Genomic DNA, 14,576 nt, shown 5'->3' with positions numbered 1-14,576 from the left:
TAAGGCGAATGGCGCAGATAAAGCCTTTGCCAAACCGGTACAGCATAAGGTGGGACGAGGCAGTCTGAATTACATTTTATAGATGTATTTCTCACATATGTCAGAGCCTCTCGCGGTCGTCGTCGTCGCCGCCGCCGCTTCTGCAGAAGTAGCAAATGGCCATCGTGGCAAATGCGGCGAGCCACGCCCTGCCTTCGATTCCGTATGCACAAAGTGTGTGGTCTTGTTTCCCCGCCTATATTTCGTCGGTCACGTAAGAAGTTGAATGTAACGAATGGGTGGGAAAGAGCAAGGGCAGCGGCTGTGTAGAACGAAAACACAAATTATCAGGGGTGTGAGCGTTTCGAGATGAGTCATATACAAGTTGCACTTGGTCGTCAGTGATTGTGTGGCCTAATGGATAAGGCGTCGGGCTTCGGAACTGAAGATTACAGGTTCGAATGCTGTCACGCTCGTGTTTTATCAGTTCTGAAAAAGAAACATACCGTTTTAATGTAGCATTTGAGCAGTTCGAAACCGTCTGAATGTTGCTGTTGACCATTTTCTGCTTGGAGATGCTCTTGAGCTTGAAACACACACTACAAGACCGGTGTTAACTAGCGAAATGGTCCCCAGAGTGCCCTCACCGCGAGTTTCCACTGGCACTTGCACATCTAAAACAACGTCGGAAAGTAACTCGTTCGCCTTTTGAGTCACATCAAGTATGAGTGTTAATCTTGACGCCACTAGCTCTGCAGGTTGTCATGCAATTCCTTTACCTCTCAGAAATGATTATGAAATAAAAGTGAAGTACGTGACGAGTGGGACGTTAGGAAAACATTAGGCAGCATGGAGAGATTCTGTATGGGACCACCCAACCCAGACGAGTACTGTGTGACGTTATGCCCGGCAAGTAATCACCCAAGCAGCCGGCTAACTCAGTCGGTAGAGCATGAGACTCTTAATCTCAGGGCCGTGGGTTCGAGCCCCACGCTGGGCGGAACGGAATTTTGTTCCGCTGCAGAAGTAAATTACCGTTTTTCTGATTAACGTGATGTAATGGAAATAGCAACTTTAAACTTTGCCTACGTCTCTATCAGTCGCAAGGAAACTGTATTTGAAGGTGAAGGTGATTTTGTAGACATGTGTGAAAGACATGTTCTGAAATGCAAGTGTTGTTGTTTGGAGAGGACATCGGTTACGTGTCAGATGTGTAGCCAAGCAGTAATGGGTCGCCATAGCTGCAAATATTAGTCGGTAATATGAAGTGTTGTCAGCTGAAGTCTGATGATCCAGACGACCGTAAGGACGAAGTACGCAAAAGTACCTCTAGGCCGCGCCCCTTTAGCTCAGTGGTAGAGCACTGGACTAGTAAACCAAGGGTCGTGAGTTCCATCCTCAAAGGAAGACGTCGAATTTTGGAAATCAGTTGCGCGTCGTGGCCGTATAGCTAACAGTATCTGTGATGACGAACAATTAGCGACATGCCTTTTATTAAGAATTACTCTCAGATGTGATTAAGGCGAATGGCGCAGATAAAGCCTTTGCCAAAGCGGTACAGCATAAGGTGGGACGAGGCAGTCTGAATTACATTTTATAGATGTATTTCTCACATATGTCAGAGCCTCTCGCGGTCGTCGTCGTCGCCGCCGCCGCTTCTGCAGAAGTAGCAAATGGCCATCGTGGCAAATGCGGCGAGGCACGCCCTGCCTTCGATTCCGTATGCACAAAGTGTGTGGTCTTGTTTCCCCGTCTATATTTCGTCGGTCACGTAAGAGGTTGAATGTGACGAATGGGTGGGAAAGAGCAAGGGCAGCGGCTGTGTAGAACGAAAACACAAATTATCAGGGGTGTGAGCGTTTCGAGATGAGTCATATACAAGTTGCACTTGGTCGTCAGTGACTGTGTGGCCTAATGGATAAGGCGTCGGACTTCGGATCTGAAGATTACAGGTTCGAATGCTGTCACGCTCGTGTTTTAAACAGTTCTGAAAAAGAAACATACCGTTTTAATGTAGCATTTGAGCAGTACGAAACCGTCTGAATGTTGCTGTCGACCATTTTCTGCTTGGAGATGCTCTTGAGCTTGAAACACACACTACAAGACTGGTGTTAACTAGCGAAATGGTCGGCAGAGTGCCATCACCGCGAGTTTCCACTGGCACTTGCACATCTAAAACAACGTCAGAAAGTAACTCGTTCGCCTTTTGAGTCACATCAAGTATGAGTGTTAATTTTGACGCCACTAGCTCTGCAGGTTGTCATGCAATTCCTTTACCTCTCAGAAATGATTATGAAATAAAAGTGAAGTACGTGACGAGTGGGACGTTAGGAAAACATTAGGCAGCATGGAGTGATTCTGTATGGGACCACCCAACCCAAACGAGTACTGTGTGACGTGCTGCCCGGCAAGAATTCTCCTAAGCAGCCCGGCTAGCTCAGTCGGTAGAGCATGAGACTCTTAATCTCAGCGTCGTGGGTTCGTGCCCCACGCTGGGAGGAACGGAATTTTGTTCCGCTGCAGATGTAAATTACCGTTTTTGTGATTATCGTGATGTAATGGAAATAGCAACTTTAAACTTTGCCTACGTCTCTGTCAGTCGCAAAGAAACTGTATTTGAAGGTGAAGGTGATTTTGTAGACATGTGTGAAAGACATGTTCTGAAATGCAAGTGTTGTTGTTTGGAGAGGACATCGGTTACGTGTCAGATGTGTAGCCAAGCAGTAATGGGTCGCCGTAGCTGCAAATATTAGTCGGTAATATGAAGTGTTGTCAGCTGAAGTCTGATGATCCAGACGACCGTAAGGACGAAGTACGCAAAAGTACCTCTAGGCCGCGCCTCTTTAGCTCAGTGGTAGAGCACTGGACTAGTAAACCAAGGGTCGTGAGTTCCATCCTCAAAGGAAGAAGTCGAATTTTGGAAATCAGTTGCGCGTCGTGGCCGTATAGCAAACAGTATCTGTGATGACGAACAATTAGCGACGTGCCTTTTATTAAGAATTACTCTCAGATGTGATTAAGGCGAATGGCGCAGATAAAGCCTTTGCCAAACCGGTACAGCATAAGGTGGGACGAGGCAGTCTGAATTACATTTTATAGATGTATTTCTCACATATGTCAGAGCCTCTCGCGGTCGTCGTCGTCGCCGCCGCCGCTTCTGCAGAAGTAGCAAATGGCCATCGTGGCAAATGCGGCGAGCCACGCCCTGCCTTCGATTCCGTATGCACAATGTGTGTGGTCTTGTTTCCCCGCCTATATTTCGTCGGTCACGTAAGAAGTTGAATGTAACGAATGGGTGGGAAAGAGCAAGGGCAGCGGCTGTGTAGAACGAAAACACAAATTATCAGGGGTGTGAGCGTTTCGAGATGAGTCATATACAAGTTGCACTTGGTCGTCAGTGACTGTGTGGCCTAATGGATAAGGCGTCGGACTTCGGATCTGAAGATTACAGGTTCGAATGCTGTCACGCTCGTGTTTTATCAGTTCTGAAAAAGAAACATACCGTTTTAATGTAGCATTTGAGCAGTACGAAACCGTCTGAATGTTGCTGTTGACCATTTTCTGCTTGGAGATGCTCTTGAGCTTGAAACACACACTACAAGACCGGTGTTAACTAGCGAAATGGTCGGCAGAGTGCCGTCGCCGCGAGTTCCCACTGGCACTTGCACATCTAAAACAACGTCGGAAAGTAACTCGTTCGCCTTTTGAGTCACATCAAGTATGAGTGTTAATCTTGACGCCACTAGCTCTGCAGGTTGTCATGCAATTCCTTTACCTCTCAGAAATGATTATGAAATAAAAGTGAAGTACGTGACGAGTGGGACGTTAGGAAAGCATTAGGCAGCATGGAGAGATTCTGTATGGGACCACCCAACCCAGACGAGTACTGTGTGACGTTATGCCCGGCAAGTAATCACCCAAGCAGCCGGCTAACTCAGTCGGTAGAGCATGAGACTCTTAATCTCAGGGTCGTGGGTTCGAGCCCCACGCTGGGCGGAACGGAATTTTGTTCCGCTGCAGAAGTAAATTACCGTTTTTCTGATTAACGTGATGTAATGGAAATAGCAACTTTAAACTTTGCCTACGTCTCTATCAGTCGCAAGGAAACTGTATTTGAAGGTGAAGGTGATTTTGTAGACATGTGTGAAAGACATGTTCTGAAATGCAAGTGTTGTTGTTTGGAGAGGACATCGGTTACGTGTCAGATGTGTAGCCAAGCAGTAATGGGTCGCCATAGCTGCAAATATTAGTCGGTAATATGAAGTGTTGTCAGCTGAAGTCTGATGATCCAGACGACCGTAAGGACGAAGTACGCAAAAGTACCTCTAGGCCGCGCCCCTTTAGCTCAGTGGTAGAGCACTGGACTAGTAAACCAAGGGTCGTGAGTTCCATCCTCAAAGGAAGACGTCGAATTTTGGAAATCAGTTGCGCGTCGTGGCCGTATAGCTAACAGTATCTGTGATGACGAACAATTAGCGACATGCCTTTTATTAAGAATTACTCTCAGATGTGATTAAGGCGAATGGCGCAGATAAAGCCTTTGCCAAAGCGGTACAGCATAAGGTGGGACGAGGCAGTCTGAATTACATTTTATAGATGTATTTCTCACATATGTCAGAGCCTCTCGCGGTCGTCGTCGTCGCCGCCGCCGCTTCTGCAGAAGTAGCAAATGGCCATCGTGGCAAATGCGGCGAGGCACGCCCTGCCTTCGATTCCGTATGCACAAAGTGTGTGGTCTTGTTTCCCCGTCTATATTTCGTCGGTCACGTAAGAGGTTGAATGTGACGAATGGGTGGGAAAGAGCAAGGGCAGCGGCTGTGTAGAACGAAAACACAAATTATCAGGGGTGTGAGCGTTTCGAGATGAGTCATATACAAGTTGCACTTGGTCGTCAGTGACTGTGTGGCCTAATGGATAAGGCGTCGGACTTCGGATCTGAAGATTACAGGTTCGAATGCTGTCACGCTCGTGTTTTAAACAGTTCTGAAAAAGAAACATACCGTTTTAATGTAGCATTTGAGCAGTACGAAACCGTCTGAATGTTGCTGTCGACCATTTTCTGCTTGGAGATGCTCTTGAGCTTGAAACACACACTACAAGACTGGTGTTAACTAGCGAAATGGTCGGCAGAGTGCCATCACCGCGAGTTTCCACTGGCACTTGCACATCTAAAACAACGTCAGAAAGTAACTCGTTCGCCTTTTGAGTCACATCAAGTATGAGTGTTAATTTTGACGCCACTAGCTCTGCAGGTTGTCATGCAATTCCTTTACCTCTCAGAAATGATTATGAAATAAAAGTGAAGTACGTGACGAGTGGGACGTTAGGAAAACATTAGGCAGCATGGAGTGATTCTGTATGGGACCACCCAACCCAAACGAGTACTGTGTGACGTGCTGCCCGGCAAGAATTCTCCTAAGCAGCCCGGCTAGCTCAGTCGGTAGAGCATGAGATTCTTAATCTCAGCGTCGTGGGTTCGAGCCCCACGCTGGGAGGAACGGAATTTTGTTCCGCTGCAGATGTAAATTACCGTTTTTGTGATTAACGTGATGTAATGGAAATAGCAACTTTAAACTTTGCCTACGTCTCTGTCAGTCGCAAGGAAACTGTATTTGAAGGTGAAGGTGATTTTGTAGACATGTGTGAAAGACATGTTCTGAAATGCAAGTGTTGTTGTTTGGAGAGGACATCGGTTACGTGTCAGATGTGTAGCCAAGCAGTAATGGGTCGCCGTAGCTGCAAATATTAGTCGGTAATATGAAGTGTTGTCAGCTGAAGTCTGATGATCCAGACGACCGTAAGGACGAAGTACGCAAAAGTACCCCTAGGCCGCGCCTCTTTAGCTCAGTGGTAGAGCACTGGACTAGTAAACCAAGGGTCGTGAGTTCCATCCTCAAAGGAAGAAGTCGAATTTTGGAAATCTGTTGCGCGTCGTGGCCGTATAGCAAATAGTATCTGTGATGACGAACAATTAGCGACTTGCCTTTTATTAAGAATTACTCTCAGATGTGATTAAGGCGAATGGCGCAGATAAAGCCTTTGCCAAACCGGTACAGCATAAGGTGGGACGAGGCAGTCTGAATTACATTTTATAGATGTATTTCTCACATATGTCAGAGCCTCTCGCGGTCGTCGTCGTCGTCGCCGCCGCCGCTTCTGCAGAAGTAGCAAATGGCCATCGTGGCAAATGCGGCGAGCCACGCCCTGCCTTCGATTCCGTATGCACAAAGTGTGTGGTCTTGTTTCCCCGCCTATATTTCGTCGGTCACGTAAGAAGTTGAATGTAACGAATGGGTGGGAAAGAGCAAGGGCAGCGGCTGTGTAGAACGAAAACACAAATTATCAGGGGTGTGAGCGTTTCGAGATGAGTCATATACAAGTTGCACTTGGTCGTCAGTGATTGTGTGGCCTAATGGATAAGGCGTCGGGCTTCGGAACTGAAGATTACAGGTTCGAATGCTGTCACGCTCGTGTTTTATCAGTTCTGAAAAAGAAACATACCGTTTTAATGTAGCATTTGAGCAGTTCGAAACCGTCTGAATGTTGCTGTTGACCATTTTCTGCTTGGAGATGCTCTTGAGCTTGAAACACACACTACAAGACCGGTGTTAACTAGCGAAATGGTCCCCAGAGTGCCCTCACCGCGAGTTTCCACTGGCACTTGCACATCTAAAACAACGTCGGAAAGTAACTCGTTCGCCTTTTGAGTCACATCAAGTATGAGTGTTAATTTTGACGCCACTAGCTCTGCAGGTTGTCATGCAATTCCTTTACCTCTCAGAAATGATTATGAAATAAAAGTGAAGTACGTGACGAGTGTGACGTTAGGAAAACATTAGGCAGCAAGGAGAGATTCTGTATGGGACCACACAACCCAAACGAGTACTGTGTGACGTGCTGCCCGCAATTGTTCACCGAAGCAGCCCGGCTAGCTCAGTTGGTAGAGCATGAGACTCTTAATCTCAGCGTCGTGGGTTCGAGCACCACGCTTTGGATAACGGAATTTTATTCCGCTGCAGATGTAAATTACCGTTTTTCTGATTAACGTGATGTAATGGAAATAGCAACTTTAAACTTTGCCTACGTCTCTGTCAGTCGCAAGGAAACTGTATTTGAAGGTGAAGGTGATTTTGTAGACATGTGTGAAAGACATGTTCTGAAATGCAAGTGTTGTTGTTTGGAGAGGACATCGGTTGCGTGTCAGATGTGTAGCCAAGCAGTATTGGGTCGCCATAGCTGCAAATATTAGTCGGTAATATGAAGTGTTGTCAGCTGAAGTCTGATGATCCAGACGACCGTAAGGACGAAGTACGCAAAAGTACCGCTAGGACGCGCCTCTTTAGCTCAGTGGTAGAGCACTGGACTCGTAAACCAAGGGTCGTGAGTTCCATCCTCAAAGGAAGAGGTCGAATTTTGGAAATCAGTTGCGCGTCGTGGCCGTATAGCAAACAGTATCTGTGATGACGAACAATTAGCGACATGCCTTTTATTAAGAATTACTCTCAGATGTGATTAAGGCGAATGGCGCAGATAAAGCCTTTGCCAAAGCGGTACAGCATAAGGTGGGACGAGGCAGTCTGAATTACATTTTATAGATGTATTTCTCACATATGTCAGAGCCTCTCGCGGTCGTCGTCGTCGTCGTCGTCGTCGTCGTCGCCGCCGCCGGCGCCGCTTCTGCAGAAGTAGCAAATGGCCATCGTGGCAAATGCGGCGAGGCACGCCCTGCCTTCGATTCCGTATGCACAAAGTGTGTGGTCTTGTTTCCCAGTCTATATTTAGTCGGTCACGTAAGAGGTTGAATGTAACGAATGGGTGGGAAAGAGCAAGGGCAGCGGCTGTGTAGAACGAAAACACTAATTATCAGGGGTGTGAGCGTTTCGAGATGAGTCATATACTAGTTGCACTTGGTCGTCAGTGACTGTGTGGCCTAATGGATAAGGCGTCGGACTTCGGATCTGATGATGACAGGTTCGAATGCTGTCACGCTCGTGTTTTATCAGTTCTGAAAAAGAAACATACCGTTTTAATGTAGCATTTGAGCAGTACGAAACCGTCTGAATGTTGCTGTTGACCATTTTCTGCTTGGAGATGCTCTTGAGCTTGAAACACACACTACAAGACCGGTGTTAACTAGCGAAATGGTCGGTAGAGTGCCGTCACCGCGAGTTTCCACTGGCACTTGCACATCTAAAACAACGTCGGAAAGTAACTCGTTCGCCTTTTGAGTCACATCAAGTATGAGTGTTAATCTTGACGCCACTAGCTCTGCAGGTTGTCATGCAATTCCTTTACCTCTCAGAAATGATTATGAAATAAAAGTGAAGTACGTGACGAGTGTGACGTTAGGAAAACATTAGGCAGCATGGAGAGATTCTGTATGGGACCACCCAACCCAAACGAGTACTGTGTGACGTGCTGCCCGGCAGGTATTCACTGAAGCAGCCAGGCTAGCTCAGTCGGTAGAGCATGAGACTCTTAATCGCAGGGTCGTGGGTTCGAGCCCCACGCTGGGCGGAACGGAATTTTGTTCCGCTGCAGAAGTAAATTACCGTTTTTCTGATTAACGTGATGTAATGGAAATAGCAACTTTAAACTTTGCCTACGTCTCTGTCAGTCGCAAGGAAACTGTATTTGAAGGTGAAGGTCATTTTGTAGACATGTGTGAAAGACATGTTCTGAAATGCAAGTGTTGTTGTTTGGAGAGGACATCGGTTACGTGTCAGATGTGTAGCCAAGCAGTAATGGGTCGCCATAGCTGCAAATATTAGTCGGTAATATGAAGTGTTGTCAGCTGAAGTCTGATGATCCAGACGACCGTAAGGACGAAGTACGCAAAAGTACCGCTAGGACGCGCCTCTTTAGCTCAGTGGTAGAGCACTGGACTAGTAAACCAAGGGTCGTGAGTTCCATCCTCAAAGGAAGAGGTCGAATTTTGGAAATCAGTTGCGCGTCGTGGCCGTATAGCAAACAGTATCTGTGATGACGAACAATTAGCGACATGCCTTTTATTAAGAATTACTCTCAGATGTGATTAAGGCGAATGGCGCAGATAAAGCCTTTGCCAAAGCGGTACAGCATAAGGTGGGACGAGGCAGTCTGAATTACATTTTATAGATGTATTTCTCACATATGTCAGAGCCTCTCGCGGTCGTCGTCGTCGTCGTCGTCGTCGTCGTCGCCGCCGCCGGCGCCGCTTCTGCAGAAGTAGCAAATGGCCATCGTGGCAAATGCGGCGAGGCACGCCCTGCCTTCGATTCCGTATGCACAAAGTGTGTGGTCTTGTTTCCCAGTCTATATTTAGTCGGTCACGTAAGAGGTTGAATGTAACGAATGGGTGGGAAAGAGCAAGGGCAGCGGCTGTGTAGAACGAAAACACTAATTATCAGGGGTGTGAGCGTTTCGAGATGAGTCATATACTAGTTGCACTTGGTCGTCAGTGACTGTGTGGCCTAATGGATAAGGCGTCGGACTTCGGATCTGAAGATTACAGGTTCGAATGCTGTCACGCTCGTGTTTTATCAGTTCTGAAAAAGAAACATACCGTTTTAATGTAGCATTTGAGCAGTACGAAACCGTCTGAATGTTGCTGTTGACCATTTTCTGCTTGGAGATGCTCTTGAGCTTGAAACACACACTACAAGACCGGTGTTAACTAGCGAAATGGTCGGCAGAGTGCCGTCGCCGCGAGTTCCCACTGGCACTTGCACATCTAAAACAACGTCGGAAAGTAACTCGTTCGCCTTTTGAGTCACATCAAGTATGAGTGTTAATCTTGACGCCACTAGCTCTGCAGGTTGTCATGCAATTCCTTTACCTCTCAGAAATGATTATGAAATAAAAGTGAAGTACGTGACGAGTGTGACGTTAAAAAAACATTAGGCAGCATGGAGAGATTCTGTATGGGACCACCCAACCCAGACGAGTACTGTGTGACGTTATGCCCGGCAAGTAATCACCCAAGCAGCCGGCTAACTCAGTCGGTAGAGCATGAGACTCTTAATCTCAGGGTCGTGGGTTCGAGCCCCACGCTGGGCGGAACGGAATTTTGTTCCGCTGCAGAAGTAAATTACCGTTTTTCTGATTAACGTGATGTAATGGAAATAGCAACTTTAAACTTTGCCTACGTCTCTGTCAGTCGCAAGGAAACTGTATTTGAAGGTGAAGGTCATTTTGTAGACATGTGTGAAAGACATGTTCTGAAATGCAAGTGTTGTTGTTTGGAGAGGACATCGGTTACGTGTCAGATGTGTAGCCAAGCAGTAATGGGTCGCCATAGCTGCAAATATTAGTCGGTAATATGAAGTGTTGTCAGCCGAAGTCTGATGATCCAGACGACCGTAAGGACGAAGTACGCAAAAGTACCGCTAGGACGCGCCACTTTAGCTCAGTGGTAGAGCACTGGACTAGTAAACCAAGGGTCGTGAGTTCCATCCTCAAAGGAAGAGGTCGAATTTTGGAAATCAGTTGCGCGTCGTGGCCGTATAGCAAACAGTATCTGTGATGACGAACAATTAGCGACATGCCTTTTATTAAGAATTACTCTCAGATGTGATTAAGGCGAATGGCGCAGATAAAGCCTTTGCCAAAGCGGTACAGCATAAGGTGGGACGAGGCAGTCTGAATTACATTTTATAGATGTATTTCTCACATATGTCAGAGCCTCTCGCGGTCGTCGTCGTCGTCGTCGTCGTCGTCGTCGTCGTCGTCGTCGTCGTCGCCGCCGCCGGCGCCGCTTCTGCAGAAGTACCAAATGGCCATCGTGGCAAATGCGGCGAGGCACGCCCTGCCTTCGATTCCGTATGCACAAAGTGTGTGGTCTTGTTTCCCAGTCTATATTTAGTCGGTCACGTAAGAGGTTGAATGTAACGAATGGGTGGGAAAGAGCAAGGGCAGCGGCTGTGTAGAACGAAAACACTAATTATCAGGGGTGTGAGCGTTTCGAGATGAGTCATATACTAGTTGCACTTGGTCGTCAGTGACTGTGTGGCCTAATGGATAAGGCGTCGGACTTCGGATCTGAAGATTACAGGTTCGAATGCTGTCACGCTCGTGTTTTATCAGTTCTGAAAAAGAAACATACCGTTTTAATGTAGCATTTGAGCAGTACGAAACCGTCTGAATGTTGCTGTTGACCATTTTCTGCTTGGAGATGCTCTTGAGCTTGAAACACACACTACAAGACCGGTGTTAACTAGCGAAATGGTCGGCAGAGTGCCGTCGCCGCGAGTTCCCACTGGCACTTGCACATCTAAAACAACGTCGGAAAGTAACTCGTTCGCCTTTTGAGTCACATCAAGTATGAGTGTTAATCTTGACGCCACTAGCTCTGCAGGTTGTCATGCAATTCCTTTACCTCTCAGAAATGATTATGAAATAAAAGTGAAGTACGTGACGAGTGTGACGTTAGGAAAACATTAGGCAGCATGGAGAGATTCTGTATGGGACCACCCAACCCAGACGAGTACTGTGTGACGTTATGCCCGGCAAGTAATCACCCAAGCAGCCGGCTAACTCAGTCGGTAGAGCATGAGACTCTTGATCGCAGGGTCGTGGGTTCGAGCCCCACGCTGGGCGGAACGGAATTTTGTTCCGCTGCAGATGTAAATTACCGTTTTTCTGATTAACGTGATGTAATGGAAATAGCAACTTTAAACTTTGCCTACGTCTCTGTCAGTCGCAAGGAAACTGTATTTGAAGGTGAAGGTCATTTTGTAGACATGTGTGAAAGACATGTTCTGAAATGCAAGTGTTGTTGTTTGGAGAGGACATCGGTTACGTGTCAGATGTGTAGCCAAGCAGTAATGGGTCGCCATAGCTGCAAATATTAGTCGGTAATATGAAGTGTTGTCAGCTGAAGTCTGATGATCCAGACGACTGTATGGACGAAGTACGCTAAAATAACGCTAGGCCGCGCCCCTTTAGCTCAGTGGTAGAGCACTGGACTAGTAAACCAAGGGTCGTGAGTTCCATCCTCAAAGGAAGAAGTCGAATTTTGGAAATCAGTTGCGCGTCGTGGCCGTACAGCAAACAGTATCTGTGATGACGAACAATTAGCGACATGCCTTTTATTAAGAATTACTCTCAGATGTGATTAAGGCGAATGGCGCAGATAAAGCCTTTGCCAAAGCGGTTCAGCATAAGGTGGGACGAGGCAGTCTGAACTACATTTTATAGATGTATTTCTCACATATGTCAGAGCCTCTCGCGGTCGTCGTCGTCGTCTCCGCCGCCGTTGCTGCAGAAGTAGCAAATGGCCATCGTGGCAAATGCGGCGATGCACGCCCTGCCTTCGATTCCGTATGCACAAAGTGTGTGGTCTTGTTTCCCAGTCTATATTTGGTCGGTCACGTAAGAGGTTGAATGTAACGAATGGGTGGGAAAGAGCAAGGGCAGCGGCTGTGTAGAACGAAAACACAAATTATCAGGGGTGTGAGCGTTTCGAGATGGGTCATATACTAGTTGCACTTGGTCGTCAGTGACTGTGTGGCCTAACGGATAAGGCGTCAGACTTCGGATCTGAAGATTACAGGTTCGAATGCTGTCACGCTGGTGTTTTATCACTTCTGAAAAAGAAACATACCGTTTTAATGTAGCATTTGAGCAGTACGAAACCGTCTGAATGTTGCTGTTGACCATTTTTTGCTTGGAGGTGCTCTTGAGCTTGAAACACACACAACAAGACCGGTGTTAACTAGCGAAATGGTCGGCAGAGTGCCGACACCGCGAGTTTTGACTGGCACTTGCACATATAAAACAAGGTCGTAAAGTAACTCGTTTGGCTTTTGAGTCACATAAAGTATGTGTGTTAATTTTGACGCCACTAGCTCTGCATGTTGTCATGCAATTTCTTTACCTCACAGAAATGATTATGACATAAAAGTGAAGTACGTGACGAGTGTGACGTTAGGAAAACATTAGGCTGCATGGGGAGAATCTGTATGGGACCACCCAACCGAAACGAGTACTGTGTGACGTGCTACCCGGCAGGTACTCACCGCTGCAGCCGGCTAGCTCAGTCGGTAGAGCGTCAGACTCTAAATCCCAGGGTCGTTGGTTCGAGCCACACGCGGGGCGGAATGGAACTTTGTTCCGCTGCAGATGTATATTACTGTTTTTCTGATTAACAATATTTAATGCAAATAGCAACTTTTAACTTTGCCTACGTCTCTGTCAGTCGCAAGGAATCTGTATTTCAAGGTGAAGGTGATTTTGTAGACATGTGTGTAAGACATGTTCTGAAATGCAAGTGTTGTTGTTTGGAGAGCACATCGGTTTCGTGTCAGATGTGTAGCCAAGCAGTAATGGGTCGCCATAGCTGCAAATATTAGCCTGTAATATGAAGTGTTGTCAGCTGAAGTCTGATGATGCAGACGACCGTAAGGACGAAGTACCCAAGAGTACCGCTAGGCGGCGCCTTTTAGCTCAGTGGTAGAGCACTGGTCTAACAAACCAGGGGTCGTAAGTTCCATCCTCACGGGAGAAAGTTGAATTTTGGAAATCAGTTGCACGTCGTGGCTGTATAGCAAACAGTATCTGTGATGACGAACAATTAACAACAGGCGTTCATTTAAGAATTACTCTCAGAAGTGATTAAGGCGAATGGCGCAGATAAAGCCTTTGCCAAAGCGGTACAGCATAAGGTGGGACGAGGCAGTCTGAATTACATTTTATAGATGTATTTCTCACATATGTCAGAGCCTCTCGCGGTCGTCGTCGTCGTCGTCGTCGTCGTCGTCGTCGTCGCCGCCGCCGTTGCTGCAGAAGTAGCAAATGGCCATCGTGGCAAATGCGGCGATGCACGCCCTGCCTTCGATTCCGTATGCACAAAGTGTGTGGTCTTGTTTCCCAGTCTGTATTTGGTCGGTCACGTAAGAGGTTGAATGTAACGAATGGGTGGGAAAGAGCAAGGGCAGCGGCTGTGTAGAACGAAAACACAAATTATCAGGGTGTGAGCGTTTCGAGATGAGTCGTATACAAGTTGCACTTGGTCGTCAGTGACTGTGTGGCCTAACAGATAAGGCGTCAGACTTTGGATCTGAAGATTACAGGTTCTAATGCTGTCACGCTCGTGTTTTATCATTTCTGAAAAAGAAACATACCGTTTTAATGTAGCATTTGAGCAGTACGAAACCGTCTGAATGTTGCTGTTGACCATTTTCTGCTTGGAGATGCTCTTGAGCTTGAAACACACACTACAAGACCGGTGTTAACTAGCGAAATGGTCGGCAGAGTGCCGTCACCGCGAGTTTCCACTGGCACTTGCACATCTAAAACAACGTCGGAAAGTAACTCGTTCGCCTTTTGAGTCACATCAAGTATGAGTGTTAATTTTGACGCCACTAGCTCTGCAGGTTGTCATGCAATTCCTTTACCTCTCAGAAATGATTATGAAATAAAAGTGAAGTACGTGACGAGTGTGACGTTAGGAAAACATTAGGCAGCGTAGAGAGATTCTGTATGGGACCACCCAACCCAGACGAGTACTGTGTGACGTGCTTCCCGGCAAGTATGCAACGAAGCAGCCCGGCTAGCTCAGTCGATACAGCGTGAGACTCTTAATCTCAGGTTCGTGGGTTCGAGCCCCACGCTGGGAG

The 14,576-nt window shown here is 47.0% G+C and overlaps 8 non-coding genes across 8 annotated transcripts; all 8 read left to right on the top strand.

Moving 5' to 3' along the window:
- The first annotated feature begins 906 nt into the window (after window positions 1-906).
- On the top strand, window positions 907-979 carry Trnak-cuu (transfer RNA lysine (anticodon CUU)). Its single transcript has one exon. It is a non-coding gene; the product is annotated as a tRNA-Lys (tRNA).
- A 1,426-nt stretch (window positions 980-2,405) lies between these two features.
- Window positions 2,406-2,478, top strand: Trnak-cuu (transfer RNA lysine (anticodon CUU)). The gene has a single exon. It is a non-coding gene; the product is annotated as a tRNA-Lys (tRNA).
- A 1,424-nt stretch (window positions 2,479-3,902) lies between these two features.
- On the top strand, window positions 3,903-3,975 carry Trnak-cuu (transfer RNA lysine (anticodon CUU)). Its single transcript has one exon. It is a non-coding gene; the product is annotated as a tRNA-Lys (tRNA).
- A 1,426-nt stretch (window positions 3,976-5,401) lies between these two features.
- On the top strand, window positions 5,402-5,474 carry Trnak-cuu (transfer RNA lysine (anticodon CUU)). Its single transcript has one exon. It is a non-coding gene; the product is annotated as a tRNA-Lys (tRNA).
- Window positions 5,475-6,893: 1,419 nt separating this feature from the next.
- On the top strand, window positions 6,894-6,974 carry Trnak-cuu (transfer RNA lysine (anticodon CUU)). Its single transcript has one exon. It is a non-coding gene; the product is annotated as a tRNA-Lys (tRNA).
- A 1,449-nt stretch (window positions 6,975-8,423) lies between these two features.
- On the top strand, window positions 8,424-8,496 carry Trnak-cuu (transfer RNA lysine (anticodon CUU)). Its single transcript has one exon. It is a non-coding gene; the product is annotated as a tRNA-Lys (tRNA).
- Window positions 8,497-9,944: 1,448 nt separating this feature from the next.
- Trnak-cuu (transfer RNA lysine (anticodon CUU)) lies at window positions 9,945-10,017 on the top strand. The gene has a single exon. It is a non-coding gene; the product is annotated as a tRNA-Lys (tRNA).
- Window positions 10,018-14,503: 4,486 nt separating this feature from the next.
- Trnak-cuu (transfer RNA lysine (anticodon CUU)) lies at window positions 14,504-14,576 on the top strand. The gene has a single exon. It is a non-coding gene; the product is annotated as a tRNA-Lys (tRNA).

The sequence above is a fragment of the Schistocerca gregaria genome, chromosome 8 (genome assembly GCF_023897955.1).
Source record: "Schistocerca gregaria isolate iqSchGreg1 chromosome 8, iqSchGreg1.2, whole genome shotgun sequence".
NCBI classification, from domain to species: domain Eukaryota; kingdom Metazoa; phylum Arthropoda; class Insecta; order Orthoptera; family Acrididae; genus Schistocerca; species Schistocerca gregaria.
Note: the sequence above shows the minus strand (reverse complement) of the source record. Positions and strands in the feature narration are given on the sequence as shown.